This window comes from Carcharodon carcharias, chromosome 21 (assembly GCF_017639515.1).
Source record: "Carcharodon carcharias isolate sCarCar2 chromosome 21, sCarCar2.pri, whole genome shotgun sequence".
In the NCBI taxonomy this organism is placed as follows: Eukaryota; Metazoa; Chordata; class Chondrichthyes; order Lamniformes; family Lamnidae; genus Carcharodon; species Carcharodon carcharias.
Genome location: NC_054487.1, coordinates 34,857,565 through 34,880,037, shown reverse-complemented (window position 1 = coordinate 34,880,037; position 22,473 = coordinate 34,857,565). Strand labels below are relative to the sequence as shown.

Genomic DNA, 22,473 nt, shown 5'->3' with positions numbered 1-22,473 from the left:
TTCAGCTCCCTGAGGCAGCTCCGTGCCTACAGGGAGCTTTAGTGCACGCTCCCGCCGTGCATGTGTGGCCTCATGCTCCTCCCTCCCCCGCCCCGACAGTGATGAGTGTCTCAGTGCGCCTTTCACACTGGCATGCCAGCCAACGTGAAATCGCACTTGGGGGCCGATCACAGGTGGTGGACCATTTCCCGGCTGCTCCCGGGCTCGCTCGCCCACCCAATGACCGGAAAATCCTGCCCCAGGAATTTATTACTTTTCTATTCAATGGGCTGGATTTTATGCCCACCACCCACAGCCGGGTGTGTTTTCAGCGGGGTAGGGTGTGGTATGTAAAATACGAGGGGTGGCGAGTGCACTGCCTTCCCACCAACCCCCGATCGGATGCCCATGATATGGGCGAGTGGACTGGTGCCAAAATCAGCAGCCCACCCACCATTTCTTAATGAATAGTTAATGGGCGATTGAACTTGTTACCAAGTCAATTGACCCTGTGTTTCATGCCGCTCATGCCACAAAATGGTTGGCATGGGCAGGCGGATGGGAGTGGGCAATCCATTTTTGAATTAAAATTTTTGTAACAGACATCCTTCAGGGAGTACCCTTTGCAAATTGGAGGGGGGGACCCCTGCCAAGATGTTTACCCCTCCCCCTATCTTTGTGCCTTCCCACCTGGCCTCCAAAACCTTTTCCCCAGCCCCCTTGCCCAATCCTTCCCCTCCTCATGCTGCCCAATCCCTCCCACCAAAAAGGCCCAACTTACCTGGCTCGAGCATCCTACTATTCTTCCTGGGCCTCTTTGCAGTCCCAGCAGCACCCATTACTCAGCCCTGGCACTGCTGGGACTGCTGGAGCTCTTGGCCAGTTAATCAGGTCAGCTGGCAGCTCTTGAGGGCGGGATTTTCTCCCACTGAGGGGCAGAAGTCCCACTCTCACTTGGTTAACCCACTGGCAGTGCATTATGGCTGCAGGGCAGGGTTTTTGGGGTCCGATGGCTGCTAGCAAGTCTTGTAGTGGGGCAGGGGGAGGGTGTGAGGCAATGGATGGAAGCAGTATGCACCCACCCATTACCCACCCATGAAATTCCAACCAAAGTCTTGGCATATTCATTGAGTAGTATGTAAATGCAAATTATTATTGTTGTTTTCAAACCTCAGGCGTATTCACACATAAAGGCCATTATTATACATGAATGGAGGATAGGGATGACAATCTTTAAGGATTTTCCTGGAAGCTCCAATCATTAAATACTAATGTGAAGGTCACTGCTGTAAGCAATCCAAGAGAACAATCTTAGGGGCATTAAATAAATTATGCTTTTTTCACTTTCTTTGCATACCTTTCTTCATTACTTACAAAAATATCAGACATATAGAAAATAAGCTGTTTGGCTGACTTTGAAAAATCATCCAATCCAGTATTGAAGAGTCTATTCATTTTCTGATTGGAGGAGGAGAATGATCCACCATGAGGATGGACATGTTAGGCAACGAATGGTTGGAGTGAAAGGGAGATAGTCGAAAGGCAGGAAGGTGTGTGGTGAAGCCTCCAGGAACCAGCCAATAAGCCTAATGGGGATCTAAAAAAATAAATGGCAGCTGCCTGTTTAGGGAGATGATGGACTGTGCTCAGGATATATGTCACCAAATGGAGGTAAAGGTTATAAAACATGTGCTGTATTCAAGAGAGGTTCCAGATCTGCAGGATCTGATTCTGAAGGCTTTTATAAGCCTAGGAAACACAAGCAGTAATTCTGCCAACTCAGACGAGGTGTCTCTGAATGTTCTAATGCACATTGAAACTACTACAGTCAAATCATCAGTCTGAACATTCTTACTGTCGGGCTATAATTGTGTTAGAAAGGTCAGCAAGGATTACCCTAAAGTCTGAAAAGAGATAAGTCTAGTAATTAACAACTGCAAAGAAGCTTGTAAACTTGTCCTTCAGAAAAGGATTTTACACAATTGATGAAACTCTCCTTAGTTGGGCATATGGTGGAGTATGTAAACTCAAAATTAAGTCATGTTTGAATTTGAACATGTTTGAAATACATCTAACTACCACAATGTAATAGAGTAACTTTTAAAATAAAACATTTTGAAGTAAGCAGAACTTTTTGAAAAGGAGTATTGAGAAAAACACTATCAAAATGAATAGACATGTGATTTTTGATGTAGATGCTGTTGCATCACTTGTTTAACAGTAACAAAAGGCTTGTCTGAAGCCTTTCAAAATTGGCAATGCTGCTTTAATGATGTGACGTCTATAGTCTTCAGTCAAGTTGGATGTTGGCTGCTATATCAAATTTCTGTTCCTAACACTGTCATATTCATGATCACAGGAAAGTGTGTTTTTATACTTGCAACTTTACAAAACCTGTGATATGGAAGCTGTCTTGGCTAGTCTTGATAATACAGACAGAAGTAATTTGAAATTTGGTAAACCTTTTTTATCAGAACATAACCAGGCAGTTTGGTTTTATGGCACTTTATTTTTATTGCAACATATTTTCATATATAACATTCATTAATAAGAGATAGTAAGTAGAGAGTGAAAGAAGAGTACCTGAGAAGTAGCTTGCAAGTAACTCTGGAGACTAGTTCGGGTGCATGATTGTCAGTGGCAGGATGTTCCGCTGAACTTGCCTGACGACTCACTCTCGGGTATATTTTGGCAGTGCAGCATAGATTTGTGAATTGTTTTTTCAGCATGGATGAAGCACATCTCTTGATGCAGTGCTTAAGTAGGAAATGCTGCAGCTAAACAGGAACAAAGTCCAGCAAGTCCAGCTTTTAGAAAATATTTCCTGATTCAATCTCATAATGAATCTGTGAATTTCTGATATATTTTCTGTGAGATGGGGGGCTTGCCTTGGAATTGGCATCCAGGTTTTGGGAGTTTTTTTTTCAATTACCTCAAGGACTAGGATAGATTTTCTACAGTTTTTTATGTTTGTGGATGCCTTGTGGAGGTTAAATAAGTTGAGTAGAACCCATTGCACAACACTTTTGAAAGTAATGGGTTGAAAGGACAATTTTTTTTCTCATGTATTTTATCATGCTCTTGTACAATATTTAGGAATTGTACAAAAGAAGTTAAACACATTCTCTCTATTGGAAGCTTGTTATCTATGAATTACTGCAAATGCTGTTGCCAATGTGTACTCTTTCCAAAGCAAAAGAAGAGAAATACTGGTAAAGCAGGTCAGGCAGCACCTATGGAGAAAAGAGGGAAAAGGTTAAGATTTCAGAACTACTGAGCTTCTTTTGTACAGAGTTAAACCTAAATTTATGACTTTTTCCATACATGTTGCCTGACCTATTGAATGCTTCCATCATTTTTCTCTTTTTATTTATTTCAGATTTCCAACATCTGCAGTATTTTATATTTTGTCTATTCAGTATCCTTTGGTAAAGAGTAAGGTAAGCAACAAATTTTATCCAGATCAGAATAAACCCCACTGCAGTTGTGAGAAACTGGAAAGCCAGCTGAAGCTGGCCGAAAGAGCAAGGTGATGTTTTAATAAAACCAAAATACAGATTGTGTAGGCGAACAGAAAGGGGAACTGTCTACTTATGTCATGAGTCAGCCTGCAAGTCACAAGTTAAGATTCCTGTGTAACGGTGACCTTACTTTCTTTCTTGAAATGAATTCCAGACAAATGATAAGTGAGTGGAGTCCAAACTGTTAAGTACTAAAAGTGTTTTGCGAAGTCTATTCTAACAGAAACCTTTGTAATTTATTGGATTGCCTCAATCTCCCAGAATTTCCATGGGAGTTCTCACAGTCTTCTCCAGTAACTTCCCTAAAGAAATACCAACAAATTGGAAGATGTTTTCAGAAACTCTGCTCCCTCCTATTTATCTGCAGTGGATTCCATCAAGCTTTAGATTTTTGAGATGGGAAATAGCACAATGATTTATCCTGCTTATCACAATGAAGAATGTCAGTGGAAATGGAAGGTGGTCCCACATTCTACAGCCATGTTCTCTCTGAACTATCCTGACAATAATGCACCAGATCCCCAACTTGACAAGGACATCTCTGAATGCACTCCTTGATGCTTACGTATCCCAAGATAACCTGAGTGATCATAAATATAAAGAATGAATAGCTTATGCCACAACATTGCACCGCTAAGACTGCCTGAAATTATTTCTTTCAGAATGAATTCAAAGGCAAATTGTTGGTGTTAAATGATCTTTGTTCTTAGCAGCTGGTCTTCTTTGTTATCACGATTATAGTAAAAAACAAACAAACACTTAATTGCAGAATCATCTTTCTGCCCACAGATATTGCCAGTTGACTTGATAAATATTGTATTATATTACCTTCAAACTGCTGGAAGCACCTAGTGATAATTCAATCATGCTGCACTTATTACAACCAAATTATCAGTTTGAATAAGCATGATTATTGTACTTTTTCTTCTTCTTTCTGTATCAGTCATGACTAAATTGTTGCACTCTTCTGAGTCAGAAGGTTGTGCATTCAAGTCCCACTCTACAGACTTCAGCACTGAAACTTCAGTGCAATACTGAGGGAGTGCTGCACTGTCTGAGATACTATAATATTGAAGAGATGTTAGCCAAGTCCGTCTATCCCCTCAGGTGGATGTAAAAGAACCTGTTGCATTATTTTGAAAAAGAGTGGAAAGTTCTCCCTGGTGTCTTGGCACATATTTACCCCTTAAATAACATCACTTAACAAAATGATTTTGTCATCATTTTGTTGCTGCAATTGCGAGCTTGCTATTCGCAAAATGACTGTCACATTCTCTCTATGACAACAGCGACACTTCACAACTGCTTCATAGGATGTAAAGCGTTTTGTGAATTCCTGAGATTGTAAACCATGCTAGATCGATGCAAGCCTTTTTCCTTTTGTTTCTTTCTGTCACTATTCACCTCTACTGAAGAGGAGCCGTGTCTTTCTTCCAGATCTTTACCATCTTGCCTGTCTGAAACTGAGCATTATAGAGGTGTATGATTAGATCTGGGTCATTCTTACTTTTCTCATTATTTAAATTGTCTTCCTTCTCTTTCGGAAGAACTGACTCCTGCTAAGGTGTGGTTTTACTTGTGTTAGCTGGTTTTCTGTATTTCACACAAATAGGCATTATCATTGATGATGAGCATTATCAGGCTGTTAAACCCATGGAGGATCTCCATAGCAAAACCTGATTCTACCCTCACTCATCAGACATACTTCATGAATAGACAGGTGTGAGTTGACTTTAGTTGGTGAGCTAACCTTTATTTATTGAAAGCACAGGGCTGTCATTTGTATGATCCTGTTTCTGGCTGCTGGACATCATAGTTTATAAGCTCCCTTTCTTAATTCCTGTGCACTCGCCTCATTCTGTTGGGAAGGGAATCCTTCTGGCCCTCTCTGCGTTGTTGCCTTTAGCTTCTAGAGGCAGCAATTATGATATTATGCAGATAGCAACAAGCGACATGCAGGGCTGTATGGTCAAACTCCACCAGATTCATTCAGGCATCTAAAATGGGATTTAAAAATTCCTGTGGTCTGCTTTCTGAAACCTCTTGTAGTGGAGTGGGTCTCATTGCACTGTTGACCTCCGGTCAGGTTTTCCCCTCAATTCTCCAACCAAACTACATTTGTAGATTCCCCATTCAGCGCATGCATCTCGAGCATCTTTAGTGTTGCCACCTTGGCTCAGAGCTCTCTGGCTCTAATATTTTTTAACCCTGGAATCTTATATCTAGAACTCTCCCTCTCTCTCTCTTCTCACTTGGCTATCCCAGAACTGTAACTCACCCTTAGGAATCCTTCATGTTTCCCAGAATTTCAACTGAATTCTACTGGAAAGGGATGTTCCTTGTTCTGTAGACAGATTGTTCTGAACTGAACCCAAACTGTTTGAACACAGAACCACAGACAGGAATCTGCTCACTCCTATAGTTAACTTCTTGTTGACTCTTTTTCTATTGACTATCTCCCTGACAGCTTGGCCACGTGATCTGTTCCAGGAAGCCAGGTACTTTACAGTAAATTTTTCAGAGAAATCTACATCTTAAAGGGACCATTCCCCCAACATAAAACATAGATTTTTCTCCCAAAAGCACATCATAATGACAATGGGCTGAAGGTTTACAATGCACAGTTGACATATCACTCCAATTATCTCTGAGAGGAAGCACAACCTTCTGAGCAATGCACCAATTTTTTTTCAGTGTGCAGCTGACTCGTTTGAGTGTACAGGCCCTTTAAATGTTTTTGTATGGCTACAGAGGTGAGATGTGTTAAAGAGACTAACTTGCACACAATATGTGCGGGAATTTTTGAATTGCTGTGCAGCCATGGAACTTAGAGGAAACAATTCTTCGAAGGCCACTTATAGCCAAAAAATTCTAATTAACGCCTCCTTGGTTTATTGGCACTTGTGGATTGGTATGAGCGCATGGGGGAGGGACACCTTCAAAGATGCCTCACTATAGGAGCCTCTAATCTAGACTTTTTTCATATTCCCCATTTCCCTCTGTTCCTCCTTGTTCTTCATTGACTGAATAGAGAAATTCCCTTGGATTAACTGCATTCCCAGTGCAGAGCAGCATTTTGAGCTGAATGAAATTAGTAGCAAAAGTCCTGATTGAACCTCCAAAGTGCTAAAGAGGTCAGTATTCAAGCAAAATAACAGCAACTTAAAGCAGCTGCACACTTAAAACCTCCTCGATATGGTGTCCATCTCAGCAATGCCTTCATGCTGGGCCACTCACGTAGTGGTAGTAATTATTTGGGTGAAGTATAGCTTCACATCTTTGTCCCCGATTATATAGGCAGATCAGATTTCCGGTAGCCTCAGAGGGAACTAGCACCTATTTTGGATGATAATTCAGATATGGTCTTTTTATAGCAGATTTAAGGTAGTAACCTTTAAGAATCCTAAAATGTACATTAATTTCAAGGGAAGCAATTAAGCTGTGGGTCCTGTTTGGATATGGTATTCCATAGGCCAGTTTGGATATGGCATTTCAAAATTTCTGAACATGATGTGTTTAGTATTTTCATCTCATGTCAATAAATTAATAACTGTCATGAAACCATATTGCAGATTGTACAGGTGGTTATATATTGCCTTTTTGATACTGGGTTTTAAGTATTCATTAATTGTTTCATTAATACTAATGGAAGAAAGTGTGTAAGTCCTCCTTTTCTATCTAGATAATGCGGGAATGCAGCTGATTTATTTTCGTTTCTAAATGGGTTTGCTGTAGGAGGTGAGAGTCTCAGGATATCCTGTACTTGAGGCAACAAAAATATACTCCATGACTGTAAAAGTAACACTTACAAAGCTGCGATGAAGATGTGGAACACGGTGTGTAATGGTCATGAAAGAGCGAATTGCCAATGATGCTAAACATTGAAAGATAGATTTTTCAAGTTAATACGGCATCCCTTGAAGCAGAAATGGACACTCCAATGTTCCTTCCGTTATCTGAGCTATCTTGACCATGCATGGGCTTCTTTGTCTATCAGGACCAAGCTAAAGTGATAAATAGGGATTAACAAAAAAAGCAAGAGGGGAAAACATACCTAAAAAAATATCCTTCAACCCCCCAGGAAAAAATTACAGATAGTGACATGACAACTTGGGTCCATCCTAGGGGCAGGATTTCCAGCTCGCCGATGCATAAAATGACACAGGATGACGTCGGGCAGTACTCCCGACATCAACCCACATCATTTCAATTTTCAGGTTGGTGGGGAATCAGCCAACTCAGCTGTGTGCCCACCGACCTGTCAATGGTCAATTGAGGCCATTGACAAACTCATTAATATCATTAATGGACCTATCTTTCCAACCTTAATGTTGGCGGGCAGACCAGGACCCCTGGTGGGCTTCAGAGAAAGCATGAAACCTCATCCATGGGCAGAATGAGGTTTCATGCAGGTTTTTAAAAATTTAATAGAAGTTTAACTAAAAGCAATGGACATTTCCCAACTTGTGACAGTGTCACATGAGGGGACATGTGAGGGAAATTTTATCTTTCTATTTTTAGCATTTTTACATTTGGAGCTGATCTCCCTGAGGCAGCACTTAGCCCCAGGGAGATGAGTGCGCTCTTTCATGCTCAGGGAATCCCTTCCCCCGCCCGCACAGGGAGCACATAGCGCTTCCTGGTGGACATCACGCTTAACAATTGTCATGAAGCGAGCCCATGTAAAATGGCGGCGCACCCCCAATTGGGGGCGCCGATTGGAGGCGCGCCTCCCCGTGCCCAGTCCTGAACTTCCCCCTCCCCCCACCCCCCCGGGAAAAAATTCTCCCCTATGTTCTCATGTTTATAATGCTCAGGTCCAAGTAGGAAACAACATGTAAGGAGATCTGGACCTCAAATGGTCCAGGCAACATGCCATCGTCAATGATGCTGCCTGCAAATTGACTGTTTCTTAAGTAGTACAGAATGGACCTTGTATCAACCTGTGCGAAGCATAATCTCATGTTGCTTTATTGGGTGAAGTCAATTATAACCATCAAATGCATCCCCAAGATGTCACACAGGGAGCCAGCCCTCCATTTTGATATCCATTCTTGTATTTATCTATGTGATGTCTGGTGGGAAACATTTGTGGTTTGGAGAATTAGTCTGTTGGCTTATGAGCTGTTTGAATACTTCTTTATCCTGACTGAACATGAGTTGAGGGGAAATATTGTTTAATATTCATAACACAGCATTTTTCACTGTGAGGCTCTGACACCATGCTGAGGTGCTTTTAACACATGGCTGGGTCAAGTGAGATCCAATAGTGCAAAATGGAGGCTACGTACTCCTGAAGGAAGAACTAGAATGGTTAGAACTAATGTTAGGCTGTAGAGCCTTACTCCTGGGCAAACATTAGGCTATAAAGGCAACATCCTGGCATTTATATAGGCAACATATTATGAACAATGAGTTATAAAACTTACACACTGGCAAAAGGAGGGTTTAAAGTCTATGCCATAGTGTGAAATCACCACGGTGGTTTCTCTCTTTCCCTGTATGAAAATATGGGCCAAACCTTTTTTCAATAAGACTTTTAACATTAATAGTCATTTAATAGGGAGTATTTGTAACAGGAAATTTTGAATGGCAGGATTTTTCACCCCACCACCAGGGGAACACATCCCGGCCAATCATAGCAGTCCCACTGCCATTTTTGCAGGATACAAGACTTGCACCGCTCAGTCAGACAGAAGTCCTGCCTCAGAGAGCTGGAGCCAATCTCACTGGCCAACTGCTCTGTAATCCCAGCAACACCAGTGGTCAGGACTGGGACTACAAGCAGTCCCCAGGTTCTAAATCCTGGAGTTCAGGACCATTTAAGGGCAGGGGATCTCACAGCACGGAGGAGAGATGAGGTCTGGGGTTGGGATAGGGGGTAGGGGGGGGTTCTTGATGGAGGGGCCGGTGGGGGGGAAGAGAGCTCCCGTGGGAGACAGACCTTGCGGCTCAAAATATGAATGCGGGTGGGAAGTGGTCCTTAAGCGGCCGATAATTGGCCACTTAAGGGCCTCAATTGGAGCGAGGGTGGGCTGCCCCAGGTCTCGGCCTCATCTTGTAAATTTGTAGACAGGTGGGAGGGCAGCAGAAAGGTCGACCTTGGAAAGAAAAGATTAAACAAACTGAGGGCCACTTCAGAACTTGAAAGTAAAATGCTTATCTTTATTTCTATGCCTGCTGTCTTCTGATCCTGAGCCAACCATATACTTCTGGGTTTTAGAGTGTCAAACCTGGCTGTATTACCCCATCAGTTGGGGAATGGTAAAATTCTGCCCATAGTTTCGTGCAATATGAAACAACAATGAACCAAAGAAGAAAAAATGACAGAGATGCACTTTGTTATGGGTGGGATGTTATCTAAATGTACACTTGTAATTTTATTGGAGTAGTACCAATGTCAGGTACTTCACTGGCCTATACTCAGGCACTAAGTAAAACACACTAAATAACAGGACACTTGATGAAGAAAAATTACCTGGATGTCATTTTAGGACTGAGCACTTCTGTTGGAAACTTGTTCATAAAAACAAAGTTCATCTGGTGTTGGTGTCCTGTGGGTTGTTTTCCCCAAAGCTCCACAGTTTTGTAATCTACATTATTATTCAATGGTGCATCATTGGATCCATGCTATTGAACACATGTTGAATGTGCAATCACAATCTTTGTTCAGTAACCAAATTGCCACCGAGTTCCACAAATCCAAAATGGATCAGGCTGTTGGGCAGAGCCTGGACAAAGCCTACTTGTTTATGATGTTGTTGATGCCCATGAAGAATACCACAGGTATTGATGGGAAGTGTGCCATTCTCCATTTTGTACAGAATTCAATGAAGAATTACCTGAAATGAAAAAAATGAAAGCCTTGACATTCAAAGCCAATGGGCCAGTGAAGGGATTAATATCTCAGGTTAAATCTAGGAGCATTTATTACTTTAGTGTGTGTTTAGTTGATGAAAACATTTCCCTCAGCAGTATTCAAATAACTGATGCTTCAGCACCCACCTGAACAATAACTGCAAGTAAGACATTAACTACAATAATGTTCATAACCTTAACAACGAAAAGCATCAAGAACACACCATGGAAATCGATGATTGAACCCTTACTCACCTGACCATCAGGATTGCTTTTCAAAAATAAAATACTGACTAGCATTAGGATAATGCTTTGTTCTCTTGTTTCTGTAAAGTCTTTTAAGATGTTTATGTCTAAATATAAGTGTTTTATTGGGGAAGAATGGAAAATAATTCAACCCAATTTTAAAGAGCGGAATTAACATTAGTAAGCATGCAGTCATAAGCCCAGTGATGATCAGGTATCAACCTTACATGTCTGACCTCCCTCACAATAGTACCAGGAACAATTAACATTTGAAGTTTAAAAACAGATAAAAGTAAATTATTAATAAAATGTTTTTTTTTAAATGATGATACCCCCTCTTCAAACTGCTTACCTGCAGTATTAACAAAACAAATTTCTCTTAGCACACAGTCACTCTAATTGCATCTTACACATCAAAAAGGGCCTGATCTTCTTCACCTGAATGTCAGTATTGTTCAATAGAAATCACCGACTGGCTGCAAATGAGACTATGGCTACACTGTTGCAACCACAGTCACTAATTTTTGTAGAAAATGTCTTACACACAGTGCAGGTAGATGTACTTCACCTGTTAACAAACTTCTACCCTTAATTAGCATATTCCTTAGCTAATATTACCACCTTCAACACCTCTTTGTCCTTTTGTCTGTGACATCTTTTGTCTATCTCCACCTATCACCGGCCCTCTATCCAGTTGTACCTGTCCCACTGCACCCCCCCTCCCCCCCACCTTAAACCAGCTTATATTTCACCTTTCTTCTATTTTTACTTAGTTCTGTTGAAGAGTCATAGAGACTCAAAACATTAACTGTGCTCCTCTCCGCAGATGCTGCCAGACCTGCTGAGTTTTTCCAGGTATTTTTGTTTTTGTTTTGGATTTCCAGCATCTGCAGTTTTTTGCTTTTATCTACCACCGTTTACTCAGTGCAAAATTTTGCAATCTTTTCTTTCCCAGAGTCTGGAATTCTGACATAAATCTATCAGACACAGCCCATCTTAGTGCAGCTTCCAGGTTTGTGTCCAGTAGCTGCTACTGGTACTTTGACTTCATCAGAATAATTGATGAGGATGTTGCCTTGTGCACCCTGGCATGCTGGACCTATCCCTGCTCCCCACCCAGAATTTGGTTGTGTGTTGCTTGCATTAGCCATGACATGGCCTGGTGGAGATGTTCATTATTAATTGGGCTTGTGTTTTTTTTTTGCTGTCCTTGAATGGTTATTCCATTGGTCAAGCTGACCATGATGATTGTTCACCACCTCACATAAGGTTTCCATGCTGCATATGAAAGATTGAACATTTCAAAGTCCATTGCAGTGAGTTCAATCTAACATATAAGTTAAGGGTATTTGTCTAAGTTCATTGTATTAAGGCAGTTAGTGACCATTGCATCTTTGATTTCTTTGCAAGGGGCATTGCAAGTTGTACATTGTTCCAACTTCTTGTTACTGTTTTAATTTTTTTGTAATAAACCCAGATTGTAGATGATACCTTAATATCCACATTTCACACAGAATGGATTTTCTTCCCTTACCTGAAGATTAAGATATGAGAGGCTCATGACATTTCAAACGAGTAAATTATAGTAACAAGTGCATCCTGCCCAACCCAAGAATACTACGTACTAGATATTGCGTATATAAAATGATGTTTTTGTACATTATGAAGGCTCACTTATTTTTCTATTTTGTAATAGTGAACGTTTTGTCCAGTGCTGTATTTCCAGAGGTTTGGAAATTATGCAAACCAAAAACATATTCCAAGATTAAAAGTTTCCTAGCAGTATTCAAAGAAGATAGTGTCTTGGTCAACATTCTTCCCTCAACCAATATTAAAAACAGATTAACTGTTCTAATTCCATCTAATTCCTGTTTGTTGGATCCTGCCACATGCAAGCTGATAGTTACATCTTTCAACATTAGATTCATTGTAATTAATTGGCTGTGCAGTGCTGTGGGATGTCTCTAACAAGGATACTATGTCATGATATATGAATGTATACTTCAGAAAGCCTTTACTTCTGAAAGTGTAACCAGAAAAACTGTTGTTCTCTGAATTTTACCTGGAAATTAATTTATAAAGCACTGGGGAAAAACCTAATGGAAACAACCATGTGACTATTTCAGAGGGCACCAAGTGGAGGAACTGCTTGTGCAGATGAATTTCCAAATTTAAGCTACAAATTTCTAGAAACAGTATCTGCTTGGAATACTTCTGTAAATGATATTGCTAGAATAGGAAGAACTGTTGAAATAGAAAGACTTTCATTTATATAGCACCTTTCATGGCCCCAGGTTATTCAATCTCACTTTTCAGCCAATTAAGTACTTTGAAGTTTAGTCTGAGTTTCTTATAGTCATCTAGTATTTTCTTAAGTTCAGACACTTGATACTTACAATCAATAATCTGAATATTCAGCGATACCTGACTGGCTGTGAAATGAACTTGATGTACCAGACATGTTTCTTACTTGAAACAGATAATTTTATTACAGAGCTCTTTTAGACGCTACATGCTTGAACCAGGTCCACAACTAGGAAACTCCACCCCTCGAATTATCCGTACTTAGGGCTCATTCGTCAGTACAATCACATGATCTCTAAAGGCAGTAAGAAAGGTTATATCTACAAATATACATTCCCTCCCCATTTAGATTTTTTTTACATTTACTATTTACACAGGGGGCAGAATTTTCCACTGACCATCGGACATAAAATAGTGCGAGATAACATCGGGCGAGCATCCCAATGCCATCCCGCGCTGGCATGATAAATCGGTAGGCAGGTGCGCAAGGGTGTTGGAGCCACACCCAACATCAATTAAGGTAATTCAAAAGGTAATTAAAACCGATTTTTCATTGTTGTGCAATTTTGCACTCGTTGCATGGGCAAAACGGGCAGGCGGGCAGCTGACAATTTAGAAACCCTCATTCAAGGGCGGGATAAAAAAGGTCAGCAATACTGCCAGTGTGAGTAGTGAGGAGTTTTGGAGTTGCTGGTTGCTTATTGGTACGTGGCAGCTTCATCTCTGTTCGAGGTTTCATTCTTAGCATTTCCAGGCCTCATTTTAGGTCTCCTTGGTGTCTCCAAGGCCCCCGGAGGATTCAGGCCATGCGGACCCTTCCAGGTATCAGACAGCCTTCTGTGATGCTGGTAAAGCGGATTGTGGTCTCTGCTGGAGGCATTTCCTCTGAGGAGGAAGAGAAGGGCAGAAGAGAGAGGAGGCCAGGTGTCCCAATGCTGGTTCCAGGGGAGGGACTTGTGGGAGGAGAGGCGCAGGCACAAGAGGCGCAAGGCCAGCAGCTATCCCAAGGCAAAAGGGGCCGCAGAAGATGCCATTATCCTGCTGCCAGGGTTTACAGGCGGCAAAGTAGCTACCTCAATATGTCTGAGGTGCAGTGACAAAGGAGGCTCTGCCTCTCAAGGGGATCTATGATCTCCATTTTCCAGATGATTGGGCCTGAGATCAGCTCCGAGTATGTGGGTGGACACCCCATGCCAGTGACTCTGAAGGGCACAGTGGCCCTCAACTTCTATGCATCCGGCTCCCTCTAGGGGTCAGTGGGGGATCTGTGTGGCGTCTCCCAATCAGTTGTCCACAGTTGTGTTAAGCTGGTGACAGAAGCTCTGTTCAGGCGGGTACTGACCTTTATTCTTTACCCTACGGTAAGGCACAGTGAGCCAGAGGCTTCGCGGCCATTGCTGGCTTCACCCGCATCCAGGGTGCAATTGACTGCACACATGTGGCCATCAAGGCCCCAGCAGGTCAGCTGGGTGCCTTCATCAACAGGAAGAGCTTCCACTCCATGAACGTGCAGATAGTGTGTGACCACAGGATGCTGATTCTACAAGTCTGTGCAAGGTACCCAGGCAGCTCTCATGACTTGTACATGCTGAGACACTCCCAGGTTATGAGGCTCTTCACTGCTCCAGCCCAGCTGGATGGTTGGCTTCTGGGTGACAAGGGCTATCCTTTGAAAAGGTGGCTCATGATGCCTCTCCACCACCAAGAACAGAGGCAGAGCAGTATTACAATAGAAGCCATGCCTCCACAAGGGCGGTGGTAGAGTGAACCATAGGCCTTCTCAAGATGCGCTTCCGATGCCTGGACCATTCAGGGGGTGCACTGCAATAAACCCTGATCACTGATAGTGCTCACATGCTGCCCACAGTCTGGCACTGGCAGGAGGGACCCACAGGAGGAAGAAGATCTTGACACAGCTCCACAGGCCACAGAGGATGAATCAAGTAGTGAGTCAGAAGAGGAGCACAGTGAGGAGAACGCTGAGGGCATGCAGGCAGACCTCAGTAACCTCCAGGGAGACAGGGACACCAGGGATGCCTTGATCCAACTCTCCTTCAGCTAGGCTACCAAATAAGTGCTTCCACTGAATGCCAGGGCTACCGCCACCACCCAGGATGTCTGAAGTGACCCTTTCCTTTGACCCCAAAGTAGAGCCACTGCTTGTGTTATAAAGTTTAGAGCCACCCATGTCCAGCATTACGTATTGGCGTACCCTGCACCAAATAAATAAAAAAGGTGAAGTGTACTCGGGCCATTACGACAAAACAAAATCTCATTTCGACAGTCCAAACAAATTAATAGAACCTTCTCTGGTCTTCAGTCACAGACCAGTAGACATAAATAAAACATTGCACAACAGAAGATCACCCGTCACCAATCCCTTTTGTTCTCATGGTGCCTTAAACTTACGTTTGCGAGTGCCACGTCTTGGTGCTCCCCCTGACTGGCACCGGCATTGGAGACAGCCTGCTGACTCTGGTGTCTTGTTGGGCTTAATGACCTTGATGGTCATCCGCTGGACAATGGAGTCTGTGTTGGCCCTGCCTAGGAGGGAGCAACCAACGCCATGACTGGCATCTCCCCAGTCACTGCAACCTCATCAGATGCCACGGTCACTGGCAGAGGGGCAGAGGAGCTGCTGCCATCATCCAGAGCGCCCTGAGAGGAGCCCGCAGAGATGACAGGCAGCTCATGCACCAAGGTTAGGTTGCTCTGAACCTCCTTGCTCACCACTGATGGACAGGCACCTAGCTGGGATACTGGGTGCCTCATCCATCTGACCACCTGAGGTCAGTGCCTGTGTGAGGGCTTGCAGGTCCAAGCACAACCCCAGGAAGCCCTCATTCTGTCCCTCGAGCTGCCTCTCTTTGAGAGTCGCCACTTTCTCAATGGAGGAGAGAGTGCACTTGGCCATGATGCTGTGAAAGCCAAGTTTTTAGAGTACCTTCGGATAATCTCTTCATTCCTGATTTGAAAGTTTGCGCTGCTCTTTCAACTAACCCATTTGATGAGGAATGATATGCTGCTGTTTTAATATGTCTAATTCCATTTAAACACATGAATCCCTGAAATTCTGTACTAATAAATACAGTCTCATTATCCAAAACAATGGTTTCTGATCGGCCATGTACACTAAAACATTGGCGCAGCTTTTCAACAATTTTAAACGATGTCAGTGATCTAACGTCATACACATCCATCCACTTAGAATGCGCGTCAATAATCAATAAAAATATGGTAACTAAAAATGGTCCTACATAGTCTTTATGTAGTCTAACCCAGGGTTGACAGGCCACTCCCACGGATGCAGTGGAGCTGAAATGGCAACTTCTGTTGTTGCTGACACTGGAGACAGTGCCTGACCATTCTTTTCTTATCACTGTCTATACCTGACCACCAGACACAGCTTCGAGCAAGCATCTTCATCTTCAAAGTGCCTGGATGTGCACTGTGAAGCTTTGTCAAGAGTGGTTCTCTTCCTTGCGAAGGGATGATGGCTCTTGATCCCCACAACAAGATTCCATCTTGACAACTTAACTCAGCTTTATAGGCATAGAATGGTCTTATCTCTTCAGACACTGGTGAATTCGACTATCCTTGCAATACCTGGTCTCGGACTTTGACAAAATTGGATCCCTGTTTGTCCAATTCCTTATTTGCTTCGCACAGACTGGAGAAGAGTCCAAGAAATTCAACACAAGCACAACTTCTTGTGGCACTGGAGCATGTATAATGCAATCTGGTAATGGAGATGACTGAGTGTGTCTTGCTCAGCGGACGGTGCATAAAGGTGTACTCATGTGCAGATAAAATCAAAGCCCAACATTGAATTCTTGATGAGGCTATTGGCGGAATGGTTTTATCTTCACTAAATAAACCCATTAGTGGCTTATGATCCAACACTATGGTGAAATGTCAACCATGCAGATATTGATGGAATTTCTTCTCTCCAAATATCACTGATAAACCTTCCTTCTCAAGTTGTGAATAGTCTTTCTCAGCTGCAGAGAGGGTTCTGGAGACATAGCTTATTGGCCTTTTGGAACCCCCTTCCATCCTGTGTGATAACAAAACTCCCACCCCGAAAGGAGATGCGTCCCAAGTTAATATTAATTATTTTGATGGGTCATAATGTACCAGTAGACATGATGAGCGTAACAGCTTCTCAACTTTCATGAAGGCTTCTTCTTGTTGCAAATTCCACGACCAATGATGTTCCTTTTTCAATAGTAAGTGTAAAAGTGCTAACACTGTTGACAAGTTTGGCAAAAAGTGACTGTAATAATTGATCATGCTCAAAAAAGACTTGAGTTCAGTGACAGTGGTAGGAGAGGGTGCCTCTTTAATTGCCCTGACTTTCTCCTCCACTGGATGCATTCTCCTCCCCGGGCATCTACTTGGTAACCTAAGTAAGTGACTTCAGTCACTTGGAAAGTACATTTCTCTTTCTTAATCGTACACCAGCTTCCAAAAATCTTCTTAAAACCTCTTCTAGTTTGGCCAAATGTTTGGCTTCTGTTGACCCTGTTATCAGGATATCATCCAGGTACAGTACTACTCAGGGAAGTCCTTTCAATCGGCTTTCCATGGTCCTTTGAAAGACTGCACATGCAGATGATACACCAAAGGGTAGGTGTTTATATTGGTATGGGCCCTTTTGCGTGTTGATGGTTACAAACCCTCTATATGTGCTGTCCAGCTCTAGCTGTTGGTATGCATAGCTCATGTCAGTTCGGTGTAAGATTTTCCTCCAGCTAGCTTAGCGTACAAATCTTCAATCCTTGGGATAGGATATTTATCTAATTTAGCAGCCTAGTTCACAGTTAATTGTAGTTTCCGCAGATGCGAATAGTTTGATCTGGTTTCATCACAGGAACCATGGGCGCCATCCATTCCGAAAATTGGACTGGCTGGATTGTGCCTGGCTTCTCTGAGTGGCACAGTTCTGTATCCACCTTCTCCTTTAGGGCATAAGGCACAGGTCAGGCCTTAAAGAACTGGGGTGTTGCTTCCAAATCTACATATATTTTTGCTTGTAAGCCTTTCATCTTTCCCAATTCATAACAAAATACACGTTGTACTTTCTTAACGGCTCAAGAATCACTCCTGTTCTCACTTGGAATACTTCTGACCAGTTGAGCTAAATTTTTTTTGTAACCAATCATAACCTAGAAGACTAGGTCCTTCACCTGTCACTATGATCACTGGAAGCTGGGCTGTCTGTTGCCTGTAGGACACAGGTACTGAGGCGATGCCCTTTACCTGTATTGACTCTCCAGTGTATGTCTTCATTTGAGATATGGTTTGCTCTAGATTCAGTGGCTGGGCACCTTGATTTAGCTATTTAAATGTGTGTTCTCCCACCACTGTGTCAAGGTTCCTATGTCTACCTCAATGACTAGAGGCTTCCTATTCACTTCAAGAGTGATAGTAATTGGTTCAGTTTTTACTGCTTTGATATTGTATAGGGAATAGACATCAGTATCAGCAGCTTCTGGTTCTGTTATATTGTGCACTTCAATCATTTTGGATTGCTGCCTTTTTTTATTATTTATTCACGGGATGTGAGCTTCGCTGACTGGGCCAGCATTTATTGCCCATCCCTAATTTCCCTTGAGAAGGTGGTGGTTAGCTGCCTTTTTGAACCACTGCAGTCCATGTGGTGTAGGTACAGCCACAATGCTGTTAGGAAGGGAGTTCCAGGATTTTGACCCAGCGACAGTGAAGGAATGGCGATATATTTCCAAGTCAGGGTGGCGAGTGACTTGGAGGGGAACCTCCAGGTGTTCCCATCTATCTGCTGCCCCTGTCCTTCTAGATGGTAGTAGTTGTGGGTGGTGAGTTCCTGCAGTGCATCTTGTAGATGGTACACACTGCTGCTACTGTGCATCGGTGGTACAGGGAGTGAATGTTTGTGGATGTGGTGCCAATCAAGCAGGCTGTATTTTCCTGGAGAGTGTCAAGCATCTTGAGCGTTATGGGAGCTGCACTCATCCAGGCAAATGAGAAGCATTCCATCATGCTCCTGACATGTGCCTTGCAGATGGTGGACAGGCTTTGGGGGGGTCAGGAGGTGAGTTACTCGTCGCAGGATTCCTAGGCTCTGACCTGCTGTTGTAGCCACAGTATTTATATGGCTAGTCCAGTTCAGTTTCTGGTCAATGGTACGCCCCAAGATGTTGAAAGTGGGAGATTTAGTGATAATGCCATTGAAGATGAAGAGGTGGTGGTTGGACTCTCTCTTGTTGGAGATGGTCATTGCCTGACACTTTTGTAGCACAAATGTTACTTGCCACTTGTCAGCCCAAGCCTGGATATTGTCCAGGTCTTGCTGCATTTTAACCTGGACTGCTTCAGTATCTGAGGAGTCGTGAATGGTGCTGAACATTGTGCAATCATCAGCGAACGTCCCCACTTCTGACCTTATGATGGAAGAAGATCATTGATGAAGCAGCTGAAGTTGGTTGGGCCGAGGCAGGCTTAAAAGTGGACATATCTCCAGGTCCGGATGATTTGTGTCTCAGGCTGCTGAGGGAGGCAAGGGAGGAGATTGCAGGGGCTCTGACCCAAATTTTTAATTCCTCTCTGGCCACAGGGGAGGTGCCAGAGGACTGGAGAACAGCTAATGTGGTTCCGCTATTTAAGAAGGGTTGTAGAGATAAACCAGGGAACTACAGGCCAGTGAGTCTCACGTCAGTGGTAGGGAAACTATTGGAGAAAGTTTTGAAGGAGAGAACTATCTCCACTTGGAGAGGCAAGGATTGATCAGGGATAGTCAGCATGGCTTTGTCAGAGGGAGGTCATGCCTAACAAATTTGATTGAATTTTTTGAGGAGGTGACCAGGTGTGGAGATGAGGGTAGTGCAGTTGATGTAGTTTATATGCATTTCAGCAGAGCCTTTGACAAGGTCCCAATTGGGAGACTTATAAGAAGGCAAATGCACATGGGATACAGGGTAATTTGATAAGGTGGATTCAAAATTGGTTTAGTTGTAGGAGGCAGAGAGTGATGACAGAAGGATGTTTTAGTGACTGGAAGCCAGTGTCCAGTGGTGTACCACAGGGATCTGTGCTGGGTCCCCTATTATTTGTCATTTATATAAACGACATAGGTGACTATGTGGGGGGTAGGATTAGTAAGTTTGTGGATGACACAAAGATTGGCCGGGTGCTTAACAGTGAGCTTGAGTGTCTTGGGCTACAGGAAGATATAAATGGGATGGTCAAATGGGCAGATAAGTGGCAGATGGAATTTAACCCTGAAAAGTGTGAGGTGATACACTTTGGAAGGAGTAATTTGACAAGGAAGTATTCAATGAACGGCATGACACTAGGAAGTTCTGAGGAACAAAGGGACCTTGTCCAGTGTGTCCATAGATCTCTGAAGGCGGAGGGGCATGTTAGTGGGGTGGTGAAAAAGGCATATGGGACACTTGCCTTTATCAATTGAGGCATAGATTACAAAAGTAGGGAGGTCATGTTGGAGTTGTATAGAACCTTGGTGAGGCCACAGCTGGAGTACTGTGTGCAGTTCTGGTCGCCACATTATAGGAAGGATGTGATTACACTGGATGGGATGCAGAGGAGATTCACCAGGATGTTGCCTGGGATGAAACATTTAAGTTATGAAGAGAGGTTGGATAGACTTAGGTTGTTTTCGTTGGAGCAGAGAAGACGGAGGGGCGACCTGATTGAGGTGTACAAGATTATGAGGGGCATGGACAGGGTGGATAGGGAGCAGCTGTTCCCCTTAGTTGAAGGGTCAGTCACAAGGGGACATAAGTTCAAGGTGAGGGGCAGGAGTTTTAGGGGGGATGTGAGGAAAAATGTTTTAACCAGAGGGTGGTGACGGTCTGGAATGCACTGTCTGGGAGGGTGGTGGAGGTGGGTTGCCTCACATCCTTTAAAAAGTACCTGGATGAGCACTTGGCACGTCATAACATTCAAGGCTATGGGCCAAGTGCTGGTAAATGGGATTAGGTAGGTAGGTCAGGTGTTTCTCACATGTCGGTGCAGACTCGATGGGCTGAAGGGCCTCTTCTGCACTGTGTGATCTGTGATTCTGTGACGCTACCCTGAAGAACTCCTGCAGGGATGTCCTGGAGCTGAGATGACTGACCTCCAGCAACCACAACCATTTTCCTTTGTGCCATGTATGACTCCAACCAGTGGAGAGTTTTCCCCCTGATTCCCAGTGACTCCAGTTTTGCTAGGGCTTCTTGATGCCACACTTGGTCAAATACTGCCTTGAGGTCAAGGGCAGTCACTCTTACCTCACATCTCGCCTTACAGGCTGTCTCAATTTTGCCCTGCATTGCTTTATTACGTGCCCTCTTTTGTGGCAATAATGGTATCTGCCTCCTTGAATCTGCAGGTTTCCAGTATGTGGTTACCCCCATGCCTGTAACAGATTAACTTCGGAGTCACTGCTGAAATGCTTCCACTAGGCCTTTTCATCTTTTGAGCAGCAGATAGTGTCTCCCCCTTCACGGCTGTCTCTCTGGTTTTCGGTGTAATTTCCTGCCCTAACTGAACAACACTGCCATGTTGCACACTCTGTAAAGCCTGCGAGTTGCTCGCTGCACTTTCCACAGCTAGTGCTATTTCAATGATGCACTTCAAATCGATGTTAACTTCTGCCAGTAAACAGCGTTGAATGGCGTCATCGTGAATGCCACAAACTAACCGGTCCCGCAACATGTCATTGAGTGGGTGTCCGAAGTCACAGTGCTCAGTCAACTGCCTCAACTTCACTATAAGGGGCCCTTACTCTGGAGTTAAACTTAAACATCTGAATAATTACCGATTCTTTGGCTGAAAGTGCGTCTTCACGAGTTGACCCAACTCATTAAAAGGATTAGAATTGGGTGCCTTCTGGGCCATCAGACTGTGGATGAGATTATATGTCTTGCTACCACACTCAAAAAAATCGCTTTCTGCTTCTCCTCCGCATTTATTTCATTCGCCATGAAATAAAAACCTAGGCGCTCTACATACTGGCTCCAGTCTTCCATGGACACATCATAAGGATCGATTCTGCAGAAGAGTGGCATGATTGGTGAGTATAATTTTCATTCTTTCCTTAAGATCTGATGTACTCACATTCAAAAGGTGAGGTACAGCGTCGGAGCTATTTTACCCTCGTCACCAAATGTAATGAACTTGATATACCGAACAGTTTTCTTACTGGAAACAGATAACTTTGGCCAGGATTTCCCAGTCGGCGAGCGGGGGGGTGGGGCCCACTCGCCAACATGTAAAATGACGCAGGATGACTGGGGTATACCGCGTCATTTCCATTTTTAGGTCAGCGGGGGCACAGCCGAATGAGCTGTGCGCCTGATGACCCGTCAATGGCCAATTGAGGCCATTGACAAAGTCATTAAACTAATTAATGGACTTGCCAACCAGCCTTAAGGTTTGCAGGCAGGCCAGGAGCCCTGGCGGGCATTATCACAGAATCACAGAGCAGAAGAGGCCCTTTGGCCCATCGAGTCTGCACCAACATGTGATAAGCACATGACCTACCTACCTAATCCCATTTACCAGCACTTGGCCCATAGCC

General features: G+C 43.5%; 1 protein-coding gene across 3 annotated transcripts in view; it reads left to right on the top strand.

Moving 5' to 3' along the window:
• The window catches only part of prr5b (proline rich 5b (renal)), a 105,578-nt gene that overhangs the window by 9,514 nt on the left and 73,591 nt on the right, over nt 1-22,473 (top strand). Inside the window, exon 2 of one of the 3 annotated variants that reach the window (XM_041215836.1) lies at nt 3,359-3,419. The exons of 1 other annotated variant lie outside the window; for it this stretch is intronic. The gene's annotated coding sequence lies outside the window, so the exon portion shown is untranslated. Of the gene's footprint in view, nt 1-3,358; nt 3,420-13,343; nt 13,429-22,473 lie in introns of those variants that run through there. One more of the 3 variants, XM_041215837.1, reaches the window with a different exon arrangement.